Here is a 25,451-nt window from a genome sequence, read left to right as displayed (position 1 = left end):
TACAGTGATGTGTTCCATTTTCAGATTATTTTATTGATGGTGGTCCCTTTCTTCTCTTGATTTCCCTGAATGTATGAGCTGTTACCCACTGAACTCCATACCAGAATAAGTTCCTGAAGAGCATTCAAAATAAATCGCCACATGTCTTAAAAGTGTCCTACAAGCAGTTTTGGAGGTATATATGCAGTAAATTTGTTGCACTCTTCCACTGTTCTACCCACCAGCTCGTCTATGAACGATCCAGCATTTTCTAAATCGTTCGGATCCAAGGCAGAACAGAGACATACATTTTAAAGGTTGATGCTATGCCTACACTGCCTGTAGGGTCAATCTCGACCCCGTTAAGTTCATATCATGTCTCGTGAAACAGGAACGCTAAAGTATTATGTGTAAGTTTCGATGCCACTATAGCAGTACCATCCCTTTTCGTAAGTGATACATCAAGATTCATGAAACTCTTGCATGGGAGGACTAAAGCGCCCTGATGTTGGATGAAATCCTAATTTCATCATTCTTGTTAAATGTGGTTGAAGCACAAGGTTTATACAGTAAGTATTACTGATGTATAATATCCTTGTCATATTCTACTGGGGTTAGTTATATCGAACGACGTCATTGTGAGGTTTCGGATCTACTGATTTTAGAAAATGCAACTGACGACTCTTTCTGTATTCCTCACTTCTTTTTAATACAGGGTGTTACAAAAAGGTACGGCCAAACTTTCAGGAAACATTCCTCACACGCAAAGAAAGAAATTAAGCGTTTCCGGACACATGTCCACATAACATCTTTTCTTTATTTGTGTGTGAGAAATGTTTCCTGAAAGTTTGGCCGTACCTTTTTGTAACACCCTGTATACACAATCAAATGGCTCTGAGCACTATGGGAATTAGCTTCTGAGGTCATCAGTCCCCCAGAACTTAGAACTACTTAAACCTAACTAACCTAAGGACTTCACACACATCCATGCCCGAGGCAGGATTCGAACCTGCGACCGTAGCGGTCGCGCGGTTCCAGACTGAAGCGCCTAGAACCGCTCGGCCACTTCGCCCGGCAATATTTACAATCGTAAGTTCATTTAATTCGTTTGAGAATTTCATCACAACTCATATTTTATACACGATTCGCCAGACCATGGTTGGTGGCAGAGGGTGGATAGTTTACCGGTATCAATTCACTCCTCCATTCCCCTATCCTCCTTCGTTCTTCTTCCCATTCCATGCACGAACCACGCGCCCGCTGTACGTGGGAGGGAAGTAATATATTTCTACTCTCGACTTCCAATGTACGCTCACAGAACTGTAAAAATACGCCTTTTCGTCATGTTGAACGCCTCTCCTATTGAATCCTACAACGAAGTTAATTACTACTATTCCCGTGTAGCATTTCGCTCCGACTATACAAATTCGTGACGGTTTGCACTGAGTTGTGTTTGTCAATAAGCCTTCAGTCAAATGACATAGCTGACCTGAGATCGTGTAGGCACATAATTTGGTTACTACAGCCGGCAGAGCGGTACTGTAGTTTGGAAATAAGGCATCGAATTGGGCTTCTCGATGTCGTGAAAGCGAAAAGTGATCTGGTATTTCTACGAACTGTCCTTACAGAATCCGGTTAGCAATGAATTAAAAAATGCCATGGTTTACCGCCAAGAACTGTTGATAAAAGTTTCGTTTATTAAGTGTAGAGGTACAGGCAGTTGCTAATCATCAGGTGTCGTAAAAGATATGCAACAGTTGCGAGCTTACAACCCAAAGATGTTCGGGCTCACATGCGGTTCCTCTTCGTCGAAATGTCTTGGCTCAAACTCGTCTAGGGGTTGAACCTCACGTGTCGCCTTACACGCCCTAAATTAGACACTGGTTATAAAGGCACATTTGCATGCCGAGCGTGAGTTTCCTCGGAAACGCGAAATATTAATTAAATAAATGATCAGTGACAAATAAATAAAGCCTATGGCACACAACTGCAGCGCTGTGTCGCTGATAAAACAAAAGCACAATTACGTTACTCTTATGTTTGTTTAAAAAAGGAGAGCTCTGGTTGAAGTGGTGCGAGAAGCACGTATTTTATTTTATTGTCTGGCACACCGCCATATTTCATGTTATAGAAGAATACTGCGAGTTGCAACCACACTAGGCACTCGATACTGTAAAGAATTATATTTATAAAAGTAAGTAGGATTATGAACTGTAGGCTTATTCATTGAATACATCTGATTTAACTAACTGTGTAACTTTTTTATGTTTAGTAGACAATCACCTCTGTACGACGTATTGGCATGGCTGGCAAATTATTGTAATATTGAGATTTAGATTATGAGTCCGCACCTACCGCAGCAGTCTTTGGAAACGATTTAATTACGAAGTCCGATTATTCAGTTTTATTTCACGGTCAACTACGAGTAACATTGCCTTTACGAAAAAGCCATTGTCAAGCGTCTGATACCGAATAATTAAACGTCCACGTTCCAGATAAGCAAATACAATTGCAATCACAATCACCATCATACAGATAGAATAATCAATATCTAAATAACAATATATTTATTTTATTTATTTATTTTATTTATTTTATATGGTGACCCTTTGGTTAAATTGTCTGATGGCACGTTTGTGAAATACAAAGTTAACATAACATATAATAACAGTAATAATAATATCGGTAACTAAATTAAGGACCCATAAATGATCTAGGACACACAGTTGTGATTTGGTTAGAATAATGTTTATTCAGAAAGCAAGCTAATAGCGAAATTGGTCGTATTTAGAGTTACTGTTACACTTGAGCGCAAATCCATTTCACAGAATTAGATCATTCACAATCTCATCGCTAATTACAGGTCCACTACTTCACCTCGTTAACTACGCGAAAAGTTAAGAGTTCATACCAGGTACGCGGCTGCTCACCGCTCAGAGACTAAGTCCCGCGAGACCACAGAACGCGAAATTTTGTAAGTCGTTTCACTTCCTAGCTGCCTAAAGACCGACAGTCCGCTTTCGCGTCTCCACCAGCACTTTACCCTTTGGTGTTTCCAGTCAAACTGTACTCTTTGGTGTCTAGACCAGAGCTGCCCTCTGCCCGTCTCCGACCTCGTTTTACGCGCGCCGAACACCGTCGCCCAACTGACTAGCGCAGTTCCCTTTCCTGAACCCGACCATCTGATTGGCTACAGCTTATTCTACATTATTTTACATTTTAACATATTTAAATAATCAAAGCTTAACCACTTTTACGTTCTAAATAAAGTAACAATAATACCCATTACATAATAAACGTTACATTCTTTTACATAAAACCAGTCCAATTTCCTTCTTAACTTTGAATGTCCCGGCCACTAGCCTTGCACCAATGTGCTTTCTGATAAATAAATAAAGAACTAAAGTAACTATTATGCACTAAAATTTACAACAAATATTCTATTACCTAATGATTCAATAAGGTGTCATGCTGTCATCGTTCAATGTGTTTTGTGTGGAGGAAATGATGATCAGATGCTTAAGAGAAAATACTGATAATTTAAGTTTACTATCTCTTTTAAACAAATAAAGTTACAGAGTTGATATTTGCAACATTTGTCACTTTAATGATGCTCTTCTATATGAAATATCGATCACTAAGGTCGACCAAAGCGTTCAGACTTAAGCATTCAGGTCTTTGTTACAAAACTTGTTAATTTCACTTTAACAGTAAATCCTAAACTATTATAGATATGATCAATATTCAAGTTTTATTGGGATCATCATGAAAATTTATGGAGGACGGCAGATTAAAATTATTGTGGCTTGATTCCCTGCGTTACTACAGAATTAAATGGTTTTCATAAATGTTTCCCTTTATGGCCGATCTTAGGTCCACCATATTTAACACTGGTACGTCTCCTTGGCCACATATCGATTCTACTGGGTTTCCCTACGACGTAGGTTCTCGTCTGTCTCGCTCGCATACTACAGTGCTTAGGCCTCAACAGACAATAGACGCCTGTGAGTTTCCCCATCTCGTGGTAAATCTGCGCCCTTTGTGGCACGCGGTCCTGGATGACAGGGTTCGTTTCACAATTCCCGTAGGCTCACTCTTTCAGCCATATATTTAAATGAGAGCGCAATGCTCGTTAACTCACACAGTGTACTAGGCGATATAACAGTAATGGTTTCAAATAAAATAACATCAGTTATTCGTCACTGCCATTGGATACCAATAACAGCGGCGAATCATGGGTCTGATGTTATTTTATATCGCCTCGTAAACTCTCGTAAATATTTTATGATACCTAATGGTAGTCTGTAGACCGTAACTGGTAGTCTAATAAAGAAATTTGTATCAGTAGTTCTTGGCTGTGCATCATGACGAACTGTGTCAAATTAAAATGACAAAATTATCGAACATTGCTTGGCGAAAGGATTTGTTCAAATGTGTGTGAAATCTTATGGGACTTCTGCTAAGGTCGTCAGTCCCTAAGCTTACACACTACTTAACCTAAATTATCCTAAGGACAAACACACACCCATGCCCGAGGGAGGACTCGAACCTCCGCCGGGACTAGCCGCACTGTCTATGACTGCAGCGCCTCGCCGGCCGCGGTGGCCGAGCGGTTCTAGGCGCTACAGTCTGGAATCGCGCGACGGCTACGGTCGCAGGTTCGAATCCTGCCTCGGCCATGTGTGTGTGTGATGTCCTTAGGTTAGTTAGGTTTAAGTAGTTCTAAGTTCTAGGGGGCTGATGACCTCAGAAGTTAAGTCCCATAGTGCTCAGAGCCATTTGAACCACCTATTTTTTGCAGCGCCTAAGACCGCTCGGCTAATCCCGCGCGGCTGGCGAAAGGATTTGCTGATGAGAGTCAACACACTAGAACAGTTGGTAAACATTAAAAATTTATTTGCTATTGCTTGTTACATATTTCAGCATATTTTTGTTACCTTTAATTTTCTGGTAAAATTCGTTGCATGGTGCAAACATCAAATTACAATGAATGTATAATTCTGCTTTTACTATATGAACACTCTGTTTGTTTACAGCGTCAGACCATAAATGATTCATGTTCCACATAGGCGTTGCTGCATGGAACTACCATTATCATTTTGTCAATTTTCCAAATCAATAAATAAATTAGTAATATGAATAGGATTCTAAAAATACCGAACCACTCATACTTCGGCAACGAACACCGATAGCGTTGCTGAAATACCGAACAGTTCGGTAAGAAACCAAACATCTGACAACTCAGGCTGTGGGGTTCACCTTCATAAAATATATCAGAAAGTTTTTCGATCCCAAAAAGTCCCCACATAACATATAACGCACGGTTGTACAACCTATTGATGAGAGTACCATAGATTTGTATATCTGTGTAACTATCCTCCGATCCTTCTTAAAAAGAAACAGTCTGCAGCGTTTAGATCTACAGCGTTTAGACATGTCACTTCCTGCTACCAAATCGGACGTACTTCGGAGATCTAACTTGCTGACTTTTTGTTCTCATAGTTCAGATAGTACCTTAGAGCCGACCATCATGTTCAGAATCCTTCCTTCTACTGAAACACGTATTTGAATTCTAAAAATATATGTTTTTCCGTGCACCTCCTCAGGGGACACCGCCTTAACGTAGCACTACCCGTGCGGGCGAGGAGATTAGGCCAAAGGGGAGGAGCCAGACGAAGTGTGTCTCACAACGACCTATCATTAGCGTCTCTCCTATCCTACCCTATCCTGCGCCTCTCCTTTTTCCTCGCCATTATCAAACCCTTGCCAAGGATATGGCGTTTAACGGCACTTACGGCGGAGGAGAACATCTTTGGTATGTCGCAGCTGGCGGAGGAGGCACCCTTCCCCTCATAAGGGCAAATGAGGAGTGGAACCACAGCCTTGTGGTGAAGAGGGATCTTCAAAGGCTGAGGGAGTAAACCCTGAAAGAAAATCCTCAGATGCGTTAGGCTTAGCAGGCCAGCGGATGAGAAAAACTTGTCATTGCTTTCAATCAAAGAACGAGCCTCAGATTAAAAATACTGAATGTAGACAGCACGACTTGTTCCCCTGGAACGAATGACAGCTCTTCACGGCCTGAAGAAAAACTAAGGAACGCAAGAAGATACACTAAACAAGAACAGAAAATTAGAACCCAACAAAAAGGCAAAAACAAACTTGAGAGTGGGAACATTAAATGTAATAACCTTGACAGGAAAGACTGAAGTGTTGTGACTTGGTAAGACAGCCAAGCCACTCTGAGATGGCCGAAAGGCACGCGTTTAAGCTCACGCAGGCTGGCGTGAGGTCTGGAACAGTTAAAGGAGTTGAGTCTAGTAAAAAAAGTACGTAGCTTCTGGAATACTTAACTTTAATCCATAATTGGTGAACATCGGTCTGACGGTACATGCATCACAAGATAAATAGCAAATGATAATGGCGCCTTGCTAGGTCGTAGCAAATGACGTAGCTGAAGGCTATGCTAACTATCGTCTCGGCAAATGAGAGCGTAATTTGTCAGTGAACCATCGCTAGCAAAGTCGGCTGTACAACTGGGGCGAGTGCTAGGACGTCTCTCTAGACCTGCCGTGTGGCGGCGCTCGGTCTGCAATCACTGATAGTGGCGACACGCGGGTCCGACGTATACTACCGGACCGCGGCCGATTTAAAGGCTACCACCTAGCAAGTGTGGTGTCTGGCGGTGACACCACATGAAGAGATTGTAGACAGGATGGAGAGCAGAAAGATTCATATTTTTTAATTGAGTGAGACCAAGTGGAAGGGAAAAAACTCTAAATTGCTGAGAGGTGGGTACAAATTATACTGGCAGGATCACAATAAAGAGGCAAAAAATGGAGTGGGGTTTGTGTTTCACAAAGACATTGACCCAGTTACAGATGTGAGATTTGCAAGTGAAAGGATAATTACAGCAAGAGTGAACTTCGGAAAGAATAGTTTTACTACACTCCAAGTGTATGCACCTCAGCAAGGGAGCAGTGAGGAAGAAAAAACGAAATTCCTTGAAGAACTGGAAGACCAAGTAACAGAAGATAACATTATGATAATTGGAGATCTGAATGCTCAGATCAGCACGGATGGAAATAGATAGGAGGAGGTGAAGGGCCCTTTTCGATAAGGAAGACGAAATATTGGGGGTGAAGAAATTCTAAATCTGTGCATAAGGAATCATCTTTTAGTGAAGAATACATTATTCAAGAAACAAGATAGATTTGGCTGGGATGGCAAATCTAAGACAGTTATAGACTATATTTTAACGGACAAATTAACTGGAGGAAAAGTAAGGGACACTTAAGTCATACCAAGTGAACACTTGGGTAGCCACCACAGGTTACTAGTAGCTGATCTAAATTATAAGATGAAAAGTTTGAATGCTGTACAAAGAGTGCCAAAAATTAAGGAGTGGAAGATGAAAGAAGAAGAAAAGTTTCCAAAATATAGTAGCACAAAAATTGCCACAAACTGAAAGGGGTAGTGTAGAGGAAGAGTGGAACCTATTTAAAACGTCAATAGTTACCAGTGCTATGCAGATAAGTGGCAAAACAAAGGGTAGAGTGAAAGACAAATAAACCAGTTGGTGGAACGATAGAGTAAAAGATGCAATTAAAAAACGTAATATGCCAAAGAATAACATGGAGTTTGAAAAAAGAAATCAGAGCCAGGGGCTGGTACCAACACTGGAGAAGGAATACCGACAAAAGAAACTCCAAGCAAAGAGTATTGTGAAAGAAGAAAAGGAGAAGAGTTGGGAAATATTCACCCAGAAACTAGAGCAGGATAGCAAAGGAAACCAGAAACTGCTATATGGGTTATTGAAAAGTAAAAGATCTGATAGAGATTAAAGCGATTGAAACAGAGGACGGGGATATTATCAAGGACATGGAAGGTATCAGAGAAGAGATGAAGAATTATTTTGAAATATTACTGAATGGGGAAGGTGCACACGTAAGTGACACCGAAGTCATTGAATTAGAGGAAGAGCAGGGTCCAATCTCTTGGTTAGAATTCCGTGAAACAGATGAAATGTGGGAAGGCAGCTGGAGAAGATGAGCTGACAGCGGATATGATTAAAACCGCAGGAATCCATGGAACACAATGGTTACACCGGGTGCTGGGGGTGATGTGGAAAGAAAACAAAGTGCCGGATGAATGGAAAAAAGGAATTATAATACCATTGTTGAAGAAAGGTAGTAGAAAGAAATGCACCAACTACCGAGGAATCACAGTGTTATCACACTGCCTTAAGATAATGGAAAAGGTCATAGAAAAAAGATTGTGAAATATTCTAGAACACCAATTAGAGGAACAACAGCATGGGTTCAGAAGTAATAGGGGAACAATAGATCTCATTTTCTCCCTCTGTCAGTTAATGGAGAAATATTGGGGAAAAGGAAAGGACTTGATAGTAGTATTCGTGGATTTGGAAAAAGCATATGACAGTGTACCAAGGGATAAAATATGAGAATGCTTTAAAAAAACATAATGTTCCTGATTCATTAATTAAAAAAAGTCCAGATGCTGTATGATAGTTGTGAGAGTAGTGTACAAGTAGGTGGTGGAAGATCAACATAGTTGAAGGCAAAAAGAGGTGTTCAGCAAGGCAGTTCGCTCTCCCCTTTACTCTTCACTACACTTATGCACACAATCATGAAAGAAATCAAGGAAGAAGAAAGTGAAGATCTCAAAGCTTTTGTTTTTGCTGATGACATCGCCGTTTGCGGAGAGACGGAAATGGAGGTTCAGAGGAGACTGGATTACTGAAACACAAAATTTAAAAAATTCAAGTTAACTGCGAGTAGGAACAAGGCGATGGCAATGAAGATAAGCAGGACACCCACACCTTGTCACATCTTACAGGAGGGGAGAAGGTTGAATGTGTGAAAAGCTTCAATTATCTGGGTAGCATCATATCACGCGATGGAAGTTCCAAACTAGAAGTCTTAATCAGAATAACAAAAGGACCTAGCTTCTTCTACCAAGTACGAAATCTAACCTTGGACAAGAAAGTCCCTTGTAATGTCTCTTGCAGCGGTCTCTCCGCGATATTTTCAGAAATTTTATAAATTATATAACTCTGTACATATCTCGAAATATCTCTTCTTATCTTACTGATTCCTAAACTTTAATATACGATGATTATCAATGCAAAATAGTTTCAAGCGCTATTATTCCTTGGAGCGTCCATTTACTCCATGGAATAGCTTCTCTGCTATCTGTTTTCGCTTATGAAAAGAATGAGGCAGTGCTTGCCGATTAGCCGTGAAAGAAGGAGGATGTATATGTATGTATTGTTGAGCTAGTCGCCATCTTGATAAGATTCTGTTTGAGAAGGAATTTAATACATGAACTAAACTAAAGTAAGTGTGTTCGCGTATTATTTAACTGATTATTATTGACAGTGTCTGCTCACTACGCTGTGTTTCACGGGATCAGTGGGGAACATCTGATTTACACTGGACGAACCTGCCGTTTTGTATGCTCAAGATATCCAGTTACTTCAAATAAATAGGCTAACACGGTCTTACCAGCAGATCTCCGGTCTTCCCCATGTAATTACCGAAAGTTAATCATTATTACAAATGTTTTCAGGACATCGACAGACAATTTTCGTCGCACCGAGACTTCGAAATTGCTTCACTGCCTTATGGAATTTAAGTTAAGCTCAATTTAATCAGGATAGAAGAGTATTGAACTGTGTGAATGTGATAAGCCTGCTTTGTGAATGAAAATTCCCTTAACATACGCATGTTTTTTCCCTATCCTGATCAGTGAAGCTAAATCAGGCCGGTGTGAGAGAGGTTTTCAAATTTTAGATCCCACAAAAAAAAAAAATGTTAAACCCTCAAAGAGCCAAAAAGACCATGTATAAAACTTATCTCCTGCCAATCATGATGTATAGCCTAGAGGCCTGTGTCATAAATAAGAGAGAAGAGAGCCAAATACACTACTGGCCATTAAAATTGCTACACCAAGAAGAAATGCAGATGACAAACGGGAATTCATTGAACAAATGTATTATACTGGAACTGATGTGTGATTACATTTTCACGCAATTTGGGTGGACAGATCCTGAGAAATCAGTACCGAGAACAACCACCTCTGGCCGCAATAACGGCATTGATACGGCTGAGCATTGAGTCAAACAGAGCTTGGATGGCGTGTACAGGTACAGCTGCCCATGCAGCTTCAACACGATACCACAGTTCGTCAAGAGTAGTGACTGGCGTATTGTCACGAGCCAGTTGCTCGGCCACCATTGACCAGACGTTTTCAATTGGTGAGAGATCTGGAGAATGTGCTGGCCAGGGCAGCAGTCGAACATTTTCTGTATCCAGAAAGGCCAGTACAGGACATGCAACATCCGGTCGTGTATTATCCTGCTGAAAAGTAGGGTTTCGCAGGGATCAAATGAAGGGTAGAGCCACGGCTCGTAACACATCTGAATTGTAACGTCCACTGTTGTAACTGCCGTCCATGCGAACAAGAGGTCAGCGAGACGTGTAACCAAAGGCACCCACACCATCACGACGGTTATACACCAGTATGGCGATGACGAATACACGCTTCCAATGTGCGTTCACCGCGATGTCGCCAAACACGTATGCGACCATCAAGATGCTGTAAACAGAACCTGGATTCATCCGAAAAAATGACGTTTTGCCATTCGTGCACCCAGGTTCGTCGTTGAGTACACCATCGCAGGCGCTCCTGTCTGTGATGCAGCGTCAAGGGTAACCGCAGCAATGGTCTCCGAGCTGATAGTCCATGCTGCTGCAAACGTCGTCGAACTGCTCGTGCAGATGGTTGTTGTCTTGCAAACGTCCCCATCTGTTGACTCAAGGATCGAGACGTGGCTGCACGATCCTTTACAGTCATGAGGATAAGATGCCTGTCATCTAGACTGTTAGTGATACGAGGCCGCTGGGATTCAGCACGGCGTTCCGTATTACCCTCCTGAACCCACTGATTCCATATTCTGCTAACAGTCATTTGATCTCGACCAACGCGAGCAGGAAAGTCGCGATACGATAAACCGCAATCGCGACAGGCTACGATCCGACCTTTATCGAAGTCGGAAACGTGATGGTACGCGTTTCTCCTCCGTACACGAGGCATCACAACAGCGTTTCACCAGGCAACGCCGGTCAACTGCTGTTTGTGTATGAGAAATCAATTGGAAACTTTCCTCGTGTCAGCACGTTGTAGGTGTCGCCACCGGTGCCTACCTTGTGTGAATGCTCTGAAAAGCTAATCATTTGCATATCACAGCATCTTCTTCGCGTCGGTTAAATTTCGCGTCTGTAGCACGTCATGTTCGTGGTGTAGCAATTTTAATGGCCAGTAGTGTACAAGCATGTGAAATTAAGTTCCTTAGGTGAGCTCTACAAAAAACTAGGAGAGACAGAGTTAGGAATGATTATGTAAGGAGTGACCTGCAAGTGACATTTGACTATAGAGGAGAGAATGAGAGCTTTGAGATTGAAGTGGTACGGTCATGTGAAGCGAATGCACCCGACTCGAACATCACGCCAGTATTTGGAGATGGAGGTACCAGGAAGAAGACCAATTGGGCAGCCTAGAAAGAGATGGACAGACCAAGTTATACCACGGCAGAAACCAATGGAGGCATATCGTTCACAAAGTTCTTACCCAGATCGCTGGAAGTAAATCCTAATGATGATGATGACATGCGCCTGGGAGACGATCTAGAGGGTAAAGTATTTTGCGATCCACTTCATTGAAAGAATTTCGAACAACGCGATTTAATATTTCACCATTCCCTATTATCTTCTGCTTTGGAGATCAACTATGTGACTGGATGATATTGATTTATTGACTGGCGTTATATTGGACAACAATTTCTTAGGAGTTTTTGACATTTTGGTAGATAAATTTTTGCTTGCAAATTTATGAAATGCCTCCAGTATAATTGCTAATGCTCGTTTTGATTATGTGCAGGTGTTAGCTATCAACGAGGCTTCAGCTTTGAGTTTCCTAATACCGCACTCGAACCTTGGTTGGTCATTATACAAAAACTTATTACAAACTTCAGGGCTGGCAGGCACTCGAAGATAAGTACATTCCTCAAGTTATTTTATCCATTTTGGTTGGAGAACACCGTAGTTGTTTTCGTAAATTATACTGTAGGAGTACTGCAACCAGCCACAAGTTTTTTTTTAAATGATTTTATTGTACCATTACTAGGTTCGGCCAAGACCTATCATCAGATGGGCTCAGGCCAGAAACTAGTAACGGCACAATAAAATCATTTCAAAAAACTTATGGCTAGTTGCATTTTCTTGTAGTGTAAAATTACATTCTTCAGGTGCACAGGAAGTCGACTAAGTGAGAAGTTTATGAATGATTTTTTGGCCGCAGCGTACCTCTAACCAAGAAAGAGTAAATGTAAGGTTGAAGTAGTAACAACCAACAGAAACAGATAGAAACAACTGCTGCAGCTATTATTCTACCTGTGCAATAAAATAAATAACGCAGTTATACTGTAATAATTTGCAACAGACACATGTACATGTTTCTCAATGAGCACTCTTAATGAACGCAAATGCTAACAGATACCCCTCCTGTTGCCGATTTCTTGAACACGACAAATTTTATTTCTGAATTTTCGAAAGCGCGGTTTAGCAGCACGCTGTCTCGAACGTCGGGACATGCCCAGTGCATCCGATCGGTGCTGCCACCCTTCGGTCGCCTACCGAACTAGAAGAAGCGAGGTCACGTGATCTTACGCATTCCACAGCTCGCCATGCCTTGCCAAGGCGTGGGCGTGAAGATGCGTGAATACTGTCACTGCGTCGATATTGGCGGGAGAGAGCACAAGTGATTTCTTCTTGAGATCTTCATTTTCCTGGTAGTATCATTATCTACAATACTAACAGCTGTATAAACAAGATGCATGAGTCGTAGAATGTAGAAGGCGATACAGTTCTAACCTCAGAGGCACCACATAAGTAAACAATTTTCTACTTCATTTTTCATATGTGCAGTATTACAGTAAGAGTTACTGCAGTGATCTCTACAGTAACTATTTGGTCCTTCATTTTTATTTTTTATTTTTTTTAACGAAATTAAAAACATCTTTCTTTGTTACGCGACCTTCTTGAAACAGATTTACCATTTCTACTCCCAATAATGATCTCATCATTTTAAAGCAATCCCTCAGTGTTTTAGCGGTTTATAGGCATTTGTATTGTGTAGTATAGCTTTGTTTTGTATTAATTCGTTTAAATGTCAGCGTCGAAATTATTTGTCATCTGTCGCAACATTTTATACAATCAGCTGATTTACAACGGGAAATCAGGGACGCCAACATTGAAAATGACTGCTGTACGTTGTCAATGTTTTGCTGTTCGGCAGTCTTTCCTTTTGTGGTTATCCCGTAAGATTTTAAGTAAACTCTTAATCGCTACGACCTGGGCGTATATTGTTCAACGGTTTCTGTATATGATACAGACACGGTATGCCACGGTGAATATTTTACGTCGAATGTTGCATCAAAATCTGTAGTACATCTTCCACAGAGATACGTTACCAATTAGTGTTGAAAACCTTAAGTTACTCATGTCAAAACTGTTGCAAAATAACTTCTTTATAATCAATAAAATGTAATAAGTTTCGTAACATTACTTCAAATTCACACAGTTATGATGTTCCACAATCCTGTCCCAACTATTGCGTATCTGCTCCCCGCACTGATTTATTATCAAGCGTGAGCATTGTTCCTTCGTAGTTGCTAATAGATCAAGAAAGGTATAATGACTCTTATTAGCAAGTTCTTGTAAATATTTCGAAAGCTTTGGAAAGAAATGAAAATTTTGATTTCGAACTCAAAAGAAATATCAAAAATAAGAAAAGTAACTTGAAAAAATATCCATGTATGTCTGTAAAAGACAAGGAAATACGATAGCGACGACGTCATGGGCCCCCATAGTAACTTCAGCTTACTGTAACATTATGCTGCAAGGCATTCAAAAGTCTGGAACTTCCGATGATATCAATTAGTGTCATCAGACTTTTCTGGAAGCAAATTTCTCATATTTCTTCCCTTTCGTACAGTTTAACGTTTAAAATCATCTTCCGAATTAGGGACTGTAATACAGTACGTGTAAGAAGTGTAGCACGAGAAAGGCGTAACACACAGTACAGCTTTGTCCTAAAGGTTAAGTAAAGGATACAAGACCAGTGACTGACGTACAAGGAAGATATGGAACATCCTCGAAGGCACTTATCAACTCTTGAAGATTTACGGAATGAAATACCGGAATGTCTGCCAGAAGAGTCAAGTTCGAATGTCCAACTCTGGACCTTCCACAGACACGTTTCGTGTCGAAAAATCATAGGTTAATTCCGTCGACGACGGGTACGTTAGGGAGAATAGCACGAACTCCGATCGAAAAATGAGAAAGGAAGAGACCAGTGTTCTTTATACTACCAGTTTTCATCTAAGGATTTCTGGATCCCTTTCATAATCCTATCTGCTTACGCCACAATAAACTGCGAACTACAGCGGTCGAAATCATCGGAGTATGGCAAGACTTGTTGAGCCTAGCGTCAGATAATACCGCAGTTTTTTCTTGGAAACGTCAGTTTGTGTGATTGAGAATAAATGAAACATTTAAAGTAATTCTCGCTGCCAGTGTAAGCCCAATGTTTGGACCCGCTGGGACAAAGTATCTGAAGTGGATTGATCGAATGGTGCGTACTTCCACAGTGCGCCCTCGATTGCATCAGCAACAAAATCCAAATCCTTACTTGATACACGATCGTCAATTGGGACATTCGTCACATATTTGTGTGCTGTTTGCAATTTTCCCACTTATAATTAAAGCGCATCTACTCACAGAGGTCCAGTTGGGCTGAATTACCGAATGCCAGCGAAACTTGGTAGATATTCTAATGCGTAATGCAGAACGATTTACGGTGGGCAAAAATTGGTTCCAATTTTGGCCACAAGGTGCTAAGCTGGCGCTGTACAGCATCTTGTTGACGTCTCCGGTGTTCACACTGGACATATTGTGTACGCGACTGTTAATAATAACATCAACATTATACTTTTCTTGGTTATCTGACATTTTATGCCCACATCCCGCCCCTGATTCATTGCATATGGAAGCATTTCTGTACGTCCTTCTTGCATTGAGAGCGCCAGATCTGCATCTGATGGCCAAAATTGGAACGAATTTTTACCAGTGTAAATCGGTTCCGCGTTAACGCATTAGACTATCTACCAAGTTTCGCTACCGTGCAATAACTACAGCCCACGCTGGGTCTCTGTGAGTAGTTGCACTTTAATTATAACCACGTGGTATAAAGAGGCATTTAAATGAATTCGAATTTTATTTATTTCCTGCTGTATATATCCACAAATGAGCTAAATTATGACTATTTATATTGCGTCAAGTAACGGTGACGTATCGAAATCGACTGTAACAAATATTCTCCCGCTACCGCCGCTTGTAACAAACTCCCTTGCGAAAAGTTCTGAAAGCAGTTTCAGATAACTGCCTTGAACAATTAGCTCGAGACCTCACACGCAATGTAAATATTACTGATTTCTTGGCAACAGGTTGAAATGAACTTCTAGGTTCCTGGCAGCAATGCGATATCGTTTAATGTAGTCAGTTCTTGGCTGTCCACGAAATTAAAAACGAAATAAATCAACACATTTGTTTGAAAGAGTGTTTTCATGTGTCTAGAACAAAAATAAACAACCACTAGCATCATAACAGCGAAACACATAATTTCATGTTAGTGTAGTACGTAATGATTTAGTAGACAATATTAAAAGCAGCAGCAAGACTCCATCTTCAGACCACAAGTGGCCCATCGGAACCATCCGACCGCCGTGTCATCCTCATCTGCATCTACATCTACATGATTACTCTGCAATTCACATTTAAGTGCTTGGCAGAGGGTTCATCGAACCACAATCATACTATCTCCCTACCATTCCACTCCCGAACAGCGCGCGGGAAAAACGAACACCTAAACCTTTCTGTTCGAGCTCTGATTTCTCTTATTTTATTTTGATAATCATTCCTACCTATGTAGGTTGTGCTCAACAAAATATTTTCGCATTCGGAAGAGAAAGTTGGTGACTGAAATTTCGTAAATAGATCTCGCCGCGACGAAAAACGTCTTTGCTTTAATGACTTCCATCCCAACTCGCGTATCATATCTGCCACACTCTCACCCCTATTACGTGATAATACAAAACGAGCTGCCCTTTTTTGCACCCCTTCGATGTCCTCCATCAATCCCACCTGGTAAGGATCCCACACCACGCAGCAGTATTCTACCAGAGGACGAACGAGTATAGTGTAAGCTGTCTCTTTAGTGGACTTGTTGCATCTTCTAAGTGTCCTGTCAATGAAACGCAACCTTTGGCTCGCCTTCCCCACAGTATTATGTATGTGGTCTTTCCAACTGAAGTTGTTCGTAATTTTTACACCCAGGTACTTAGTTGAATTGACAGCCTTGAGAATTGTACTATTTATCGAGTAATCGAATTCCAATGGATTTCTTTCGGAACTCATGTGTATCACCTCACACTTCTCGTTATTTAGCGTCAACTGCCACCTGCCACACCATACAGCAATCTTTTCTAAATCGCTTTGCAACTGATACTGGTCTTCGGATGACCTTACTAGACGGTAAATTACAGCATCATCTGCGAACAACCTAAGAGAACTGCTCAGATTGTCACCCAGGTCATTTATATAGATCAGGAACAGCAGAGGTCCCAGGACGCTTTCCTGGGGAACACCTGATATCACTTCAGTTTTACTCGATGATTTGCCGTCTATTACTACGAACTGCGACGTTCCTGACAGAAAATCAGGAATCCAGTCGCACAACTGAGACGATACCCCATAGGCCCGCAGCTGCGGATGTGGATAGGAGGGGCGTGTGGTGAGCACACCGCTCTCCCGGTCGTTATGGCGGTTTTCTTTGACTGGGACCGCTACCATTCGGTCGAGCAGCTCCTCGATTGGCATCACGAGGCTGAGTGCACCCCGAAAAATGGCAACAGCGCATGGTGGCCGGATGGTCACCCATCCAAGTGCCGGCCACGCCCGACAGCGCTTAAGTTCGGTGATCTGACGGGAACCGGTGTAACCACTGCGGCAAGGCCGTTGCCAATATTAAAAGCAACCTCAGATATTTCGCAGATGATCCAGGTATCTATAATTAAATCCTGTCTGAAGAAAGACAAGTAAATATTCAGTAAGTTCGTAATATAATTTGAAGGCGGTGCAAAGATTGTCAAATTGCTTTAAATGTTCAGACATGTGAAAATTTGGACTTCACAAAACGGAAAAGTGTAGTATCCAGTCGCAGCTCATATAAATATGTGGGTGTAACAATTTGTAAAGATACATGGGCTCAGTTGTAGGCAAAGCAGGTGTCAGACTTCGGTTCATTGGTAGAATATTATGGAAATGCAAACAGTCGATAAAGTAGGTTGCTCACAAAAACTCGTGCGATCTGTCCTACAATACTGCTCAATTGATCCTTACCAAATAGGACTAACAGAGGATGTAGAACGTATACAGAGAACGGTAGTATGAATGGTCAAAGGTTTGTTTCACCCATTGGAGAGTGTTACGGAGACACTGATAGAATTGAAATGCCAAACCACTTATGGCAGGCGCAAGCTAACCCTGAAAACCTGCTTAGTAAGTCTCAAGAAACAATTTCTAGTTCAAAAAATGGCTCTGAGCACTATGGGACTTAACATCTATGGTCATCAGTCCCCTAGAACTTAGAACTACTTAAACCTAACTAACCTAAGGACATCACACACATCCATGCCCGAGGAAGGATTCGAACCTGCGACCGTAGCGGTCGCGCGGTTCCAGACTGTAGCGGCTAGAACCGCTCGGCCACTCCGGCCGGCGTAGATGTGGAAACCCAATAAAAACATTCAGCTTGAATTCGACAGCCACCGATGTTATACGTTCCAAGTTTGAACTTCTGAACTAAACTGCAGTAGTGTGTAGACTGATATGGACTGTCTTGACAGATCGCATAGCATCGGGAGCCAGAACCACACATTTAATCGCCCGTCGTAGCTCTGGTCTCTAAAGCCGTCCTCACACGGAACGAGGCAGCTGACGTTGACGCGAACAGGACATCTGACATCAATAGAGAAGTGGCTTCAGCACACGGGACGAGCTGGTTAACGTGATTTTCTCTCTCATTGCTCTCCAGCGGCCGTTGTCGGTTTTATTTGGCTAGCAAACTACACAGTTTCTTTACGAAAATGGATGTGCGTAAAACAGCTGCGTGAACTCTGCTGGCGCTTGTCGAAGACGAGCGAAGAAAACCGCGAAGCAGTTTCTGGACTCGTCGATGGCTTGAAGAGTGAACTACTGGTAGAGGAACACTACATAATGTTGTACAACGACCAGAAATACATAGTAGTAGAAATTTTCATCCCATTTTCCGTTTAAAATTGAATATCGTGAAGGTATAGCGTCTAACGTCAGTTTGTGCTCGCCTAATATCCATATTGTCGATGTTGCATTGACTACCGACATTCTGAAATAGCATACTTGGTTACATAAATTCAAGATCAAATTTCATTTCGTAATTTCATTCGAATGGAATTGAAAATGATATTTATTGGCAATATATAAACAGGAGCGAGTTCACAAAGAAAGTTTGATAATAGCTAAAACTTCCAGTATGTAATTTGCGTTTACTTTCAGACCTAACTGGCAGTCAAATGGTTCAAATGGCTCTGAGCACTATGTGGCTTAATTTCTGAGATCATCAGTCCCCTAGAACATAGAACTACTTAAACATAACTAACCTAAGGACAGCACACACACATTCATGCCCGAGGCAGGATTCGAACCTGCAACCGTAGCGGTCGCACGATTCCAGACTGTAGCGCCTAGAACCGCTCGGCCACGCCAGCTGGCAGCTGACAGTCATATTAAGATTCTGGGCACTGGGGAAACATTCCAGGCGTTGACCTTTGCAACAAGAATAGCACCAAGTACTTTATTTATAATAAATAACATCGATGTTTGAGATAATACTCTTATTAAATGAATAAGAAAGACCCAGAACCTCATAATAAACAAAAGATGAGCATTTTCTTAGACTTACCGCGCGAATTAGGGCTGTTGGTAAAATGCCGAGATATCGATAATTTCTCCAAAAATATCGATATATATCGGCAACTCTTTTTCCACCGATATATCGCTATCGAAATGGCAATATAGGATGCAGATATTTTTATTTTATATTTTTTCGCAGTTTTCGGTAAATATTTTAAATTGTTCTTTTTGAATTGTAGGCTGTTGGTAAAATGCTGAGATATCGATAATTTCTCCAAAAATATCGATATATATCGACAACTCTTTTTCCACCGATATATCGCTATCGAAATGGCAATATAGGATGCAGATATTTTTATTTTATATTTTTTTCGCAGTTTTCGGTAAATATTTTAAATTGTTCTTTTTGAATTGTAGTAGAACATAATTTCACTTTCACAATGAGAAAAAAATCTTACTACTTTTTGAGCTTTCATCACGTCCATCTTTCTCTTTGACTGTGTGAAGAAAGTATAGGTAGCATAAAAGAAGTCCGATTGCACTGGAGGGTGGCGGTGTGAATGGAACGACAAAATTTCCGATGTCGGAAACAGCACACCAGTTGCGTTAAAAAATAAAAATAAAAAAAAACCATTTTAACGCAATAGTGTCTTATTTCTTCACACCGGAACTCTTCAAAAACAGTTGCTGAGAATTATGAACAACACTCTAAATGACAAGACTGGCGTTTGTAGTGGGCGGAACCGTGTGAGGAAAAATGCTGACATAATCGGCAATCGGCGCTACAAACAGAAACTGCAACGTTTAACTTCACCCAGCAATTTTAACACTACAATTGCTAGGTCGCTGGCATTTGCAGAAATGAAAACACAGGGAAATCTACATGAAGTATTCCGGACCAATTCGATATTCGATATGTGACGAAACCAAACGACAGACTCATTGGAGGTGTTTTATTGTGCCACTTACATGCAGCTACCATTGCCAACAAAGTGGTTATCGCCAAGCGTGAAGGTGCATCGTTTGCCTCTCAATTCTCGCTCTAAGGTAGATAAGCAGGCTGCTAGCTTGTTGATGTAGACGATATCTAATAACAAATTTATACTTAAATACACAGCTCTAAAACCGGCGGTACTCTTACAATGTGCAGCCGATATTTTTATTGGCTAGTACGTCGATATTTTTCTGCCGGTATATCGGTTCCTTTTTTCGATGTGTAGAGGGCTGACAACGATATTTTTTAAAAAATATTGATGTATCGGATTCCCGATATTCTTAAAAGTATCAACAATCCTTGCGCGAACCTGCTACCTTCATCTTTGTTAGCGAAGAACTCGCGACACAGATTGGACATACCGAGATGGCTTCCGTATATGGCATACAATGTGTAAACCCTGTAACTACAAATGTAATTATTTGATATTTAATACGCAAACTGTACCAATAAGACGCGTTTGGTAAATCATTCTGCTATAGCACTGAAACGGTATATTTTCGTAGCACACAAGTTATAAAAATGAAAACATCAACTATAGGAAACCGCTACCTACCCATACATGGTTTCCTGTCATTTTATTATAACTAATGGTAGCTAAAACTCGCGTTTTCGAGATCATTACTTTTCTGATGCTTTGAAACAGCTTCTTTTCGTACCATCAAATACGATGTTTAACGCCATACAACAAGGCGGCTCCTCTGTTTGCTTGTGACGTAAAACGATGTTGCGTCTCATTGGCCACGTTCCTCTCCCCGAGGCAAAAATCTAACACGACAGATTATAACAAGCTCCGCAGTGCTGTGGAACTTGAAATTCCAAGCTGTGACGTCACCAGCTCCTCGTCCACGTGCGTTTCCACGTCCCGGGAAGAGGACGACTTACGGCATACTTGCGCTGTGGTACTCGAGTCGGAAGTAGTCACTTCGAATCTGGGTGCTGAAACAAAATGTCATCGCCAGTATTTGGCTGGAAAGCTGTTATGTGAAGACGAGAATGGTCCTGATCATTATACTAATGTCTCCTGGAATGAGGCCATGGTAGTCCCCTATTGTACACTCCTGGAAATGGAAAAAAGAACACATTGACACCGGTGTGTCAGACCCACCATACTTGCTCCGGACACTGCGAGAGGGCTGTACAAGCAATGATCACACGCACGGCACAGCGGACACACCAGGAACCGCGGTGTTGGCCGTCGAATGGCGCTAGCTGCGCAGCATTTGTGCACCGCCGCCGTCAGTGTCAGCCAGTTTGCCGTGGCATACGGAGCTCCATCGCAGTCTTTAACACTGGTAGCATGCCGCGACAGCGTGGACGTGAACCGTACGTGCAGTTGACGGACTTTGAGCGAGGGCGTATAGTGGGCATGCGGGAGGCCGGGTGGACGTACCGCCGAATTGCTCAACACGTGGGGCGTGAGGTCTCCACAGTACATCGATGTTGTCGCCAGTGGTCGGCGGAAGGTGCACGTGCCCGTCGACCTGGGACCGGACCGCAGCGACGCACGGATGCACGCCAAGACCGTAGGATCCTACGCAGTGCCGTAGGGGACCGCACCGCCACTTCCCAGCAAATTAGGGACACTGTTGCTCCTGGGGTATCGGCGAGGACCATTTGCAACCGTCTCCATGAAGCTGGGCTACGGTCCCGCACACCGTTAGGCCGTCTGCCGCTCACGCCCCAACATCGTGCAGCCCGCCTCCAGTGGTGTCGCGACAGGCGTGAATGGAGGGACGAATGGAGACGTGTCGTCTTCAGCGATGAGAGTCGCTTCTGCCTTGGTGCCAATGATGGTCGTATGCGTGTTTGGCGCCGTGCAGGTGAGCGCCACAATCAGGACTGCATACGACCGAGGCACACAGGGCCAACACCCGGCATCATGGTGTGGGGAGCGATCTCCTACACTGGCCGTACACCACTGGTGATCGTCGAGGGGACACTGAATAGTGCACGGTACATCCAAACCGTCATCGAACCCATCGTTCTACCATTCCTAGACCGGCAAGGGAACTTGCTGTTCCAACAGGACAATCCACGTCCGCATGTATCCTGTGCCACCCAATGTGCTCTAGAAGGTGTAAGTCAACTACCCTGGCCAGCAAGATCTCCGGATCTGTCCCCCATTGAGCATGTTTGGGACTGGATGGAGCGTCGTCTCACGCGGTCTGCACGTCCAGCACGAACGCTGGTCCAACTGAGGCGCCAGGTGGAAATGGCTTGGCAAGCCGTTCCACAGGACTACATCCAGCATCTCTACGATCGTCTCCATGGGAGAACAGCAGCCTGCATTGCTGCGAAAGGTGGATATACACTGTACTAGTGCCGACATTGTGCATGCTCTGTTGCCTGTGTCTATGTGCCTGTGGTTCTGTCAGTGTGATCAAGTGATGTATCTGACCCCAGGAATATGTCAATAAAGTTTCCCCTTCCTGGGACAATGAATTCACGGTGTTCTTATTTCAATTTCCAGGAGTGTATTTACACCAGCTCTTTTCACCTTTGCTGCACAAACCATGTTCTGGATGCTCATCTGTGGATGCGGTGTGGAAATACAAAGCCCATATAGCTTTCTTCATTTCTTCAAGATTGCCTGTATTTTGCCTGACTGCAAGGCCATAGCAATTCTGAATGTGGTCTATTATGGAATCAGTCAGTCTTCCTTTGCCATGAAAGGTTTTCCCATCATCTAGTTTTTTCCCTTTCGTAACTGATTTTAACCTTCTCAGCCTGGCACCCATTCTCTTCTGCACATGTCCTATACATTCAAGTTTGCTTATATTTACACTGCTCCCATATGGTTCGCTTTCCAAAACTTCTTTGAATGCTTTAGAGTCACCATCTACCAGATACTTGACATAACGAACTTTACGCCACTCTGAAGAGCGATGAAAAATTTTTTTCACCCCAGCAACCTCCATGTCACCACTACTACCATAATAATTAGCAACACAGTCATCACTATGTTCATTTTTCAGCCTGTCTATGCATCTACAATATGTAGACATTATTGCAACATCAATAACCTTGCCAGTGTGAACACTAGTTGCTGTTACAACACCATTGTCGGAGGTGTGACCCCTTTTTTGCCACGTGCCATCAAAAGCTACTGTGAGGTCACGACTACCATCATTTTCTTTCACTGCTTCTTCCACAGCTACCTGCATTGACTTCCGTGCATCATCTTCAACTGCAGATCCTAGTACATAGTTGTAAGCATCAAACTTTGAAGGTACACTTGGAAGATTTAGAACACCACATGGCATATCGCCAGATGCTTTGCCCTTACCAATTGCTCGCAGTCCATAAACTAACCTAATATTTACACTATAAAGTTCAAGTTTCTTGTATCCATTATTTACAGTTACTGAAACAGAACTTGAAAACTTACAGCTGTACTTACAAACACTGCATATTAAATTAAACAGCGCAGCCAGGCCAACATGGGATTCTACTTCCAGAGAAACGTTTCCTTCACATTTTTTGCAGCACACACTGTTTTCAAGAGCTTCGCACATTATACTGGTATCAATGAGTTCAAAAATATCATTCCCTTTATCAAGTAAATTATATTTCTCTTCCAAATCTCTTAGTTATTTGTGAGAAGCACTGTTTTCATTTGGAGTAAGTTCGTTCGGCAAATCAGTAGTAAGTGGACTCACATTTTCCAACAGTGATGATGAAGAACTGCTTTGCTTTGCTAATGAATCATCATTTATTTTCTTTTTCCAGTTCACACGCTTTTTAAACACTTTTGTTCTAGCTCTAGGCATTTTCACTGCAAAAAATGAAGCACTAAATACGAAATAACTCGACAACAACAACTTTCATACAGCACACTGTTTACAAACAATCCTGTCACAAAGTCAAAGAGGAACTTGAGGAATCTAGAGAGAAACATTTTCAGACAAATAGAGTATAAAGAGTCGCTGGAAAGCGGAATATTTGAATTCGCGTCACATAAATATACTGACAAAAAGTTTATGGTCAGCTATGAGAGATGTGTATAACTAAAGCGCAATATCCGATCTCACAAGTCTATAAAAATAAAATAGTTATAATTCTAGTAGAGCTATGTATGATACGTCATTTTAAAGAGGAAACCTGGCGGAATGTAATACGTCAGTAAAACGAAAATCTATTTTTTAACCCAAAATCCGATTCCGCATCCCCTTAAAAACCATGAGCACTTCTTCATCTTCGCTACTGTAAAACACAGCTCATCTCTGCTTTCCATATTTTGAGACCAAAACAAGAAAAAAATGTCCTGTAGACATGGGCTCTATAGTGGATATCTTGATGTTATGAGTTCATCTTCGTTACTGCAAAACACATCTCTTCTACTGAAGAAGTGTCATAGCTTTTAAGGTGTGCGCCTTAGAACCCATGTTTACTCGACGTTTTTGCTTCGAATGAGGAGCACATGCTCGTAGGTGAACACCTAGCTCTATTTCGTAGGTCTGAGCCATGTGCGAAAGTGAAACCTGAACGATAAACAGCTCACACAACAATACAAAACAAGCATCACAGATGTGGTGCTCCAGAAGAATGCTAAAGATGTTCAAGATTTCTCGATACGAACAAAATGAACTTTCAATGGTCTTTATCTTATATACAAGACAAAATTAGTGCACGGCAAGGTGACAGCTCTATTCTATTCTTTCAAAGAAGCGAGAGCGCTGCGGTACCAGTACTCTCAAAGGCTGACGTGAAAACTGAATTCTTCTGGATTTTCGTCCATTCATTTCGTTATCGTGCTGAACAATTCCATGCACTGCAGTATTAGTCAACATTTCAGACATTGTATAATCCAGAACGTTGAGGCACACTTCATTTGTAAACTTCAATTACTTCTACTTGGCTGGCCGTTATGGCCGGGCGGTTCTAGGCGCTTCAGTCTGGAACCGCGCGATCGCTACGGTCGCACGTTCGAATCCTGCCTCGGGCATGGATGTGTGTGATGTCCTTACGTTAGTTAGGTTTAAGTAGTTCTAAGTTCTAGGGGACTGATGACCTCAGATGTTAAGTCCCATAGTGCTCAGAGCCATTTGAACGATTTGAACTTCTACTTGATCCAGACGCCAGTTCAATCAAGTTGACAAATTTGCTGTGATTTATAAGAAGCAGTCAAATGAAAACGAGACAGATGGAAAAAAGTAAGTAAACTTTTATCATGTCAAAAGTAATCACCCTAATTGTTAATACATTTATCCCACTGTGAAACAAGACCATCAATGGAAAAAACATTGCGGTAGCCTATGGAAGCAAGATTGTATCCAGGCGTACACCTCTCCATCCGAGGCAAATCGACGGCCACGAATAGTTTTCTTCCAAGCACCAAAATCACGCAAATTGCATGGTGGGGAGATCGGGTCTGTATTGAGGATGTA

The 25,451-nt window shown here is 42.0% G+C and overlaps 1 protein-coding gene and 1 pseudogene across 1 annotated transcript in view; one reads left to right on the top strand and one right to left on the bottom strand.

Moving 5' to 3' along the window:
- Positions 1 to 12,727: 12,727 nt before the first annotated feature.
- LOC124776935 overlaps positions 12,728 to 25,451 on the top strand; it is a 119,258-nt gene continuing 106,534 nt past the window's right edge. Inside the window, exon 1 of the mRNA XM_047252154.1 lies at positions 12,728 to 12,847. The gene's annotated coding sequence lies outside the window, so the exon portion shown is untranslated. The remainder of the gene's footprint in view (positions 12,848 to 25,451) is intronic.
- On the bottom strand, positions 17,021 to 17,137 carry LOC124778382 (annotated as a pseudogene).

This window comes from Schistocerca piceifrons, chromosome 2, assembly GCF_021461385.2.
Source record: "Schistocerca piceifrons isolate TAMUIC-IGC-003096 chromosome 2, iqSchPice1.1, whole genome shotgun sequence".
Taxonomy (NCBI): Eukaryota; Metazoa; Arthropoda; class Insecta; order Orthoptera; family Acrididae; genus Schistocerca; species Schistocerca piceifrons.
The sequence above is the reverse complement of the archived record's forward strand: the minus strand, read 5'-3'. Positions and strand labels throughout refer to the sequence as shown.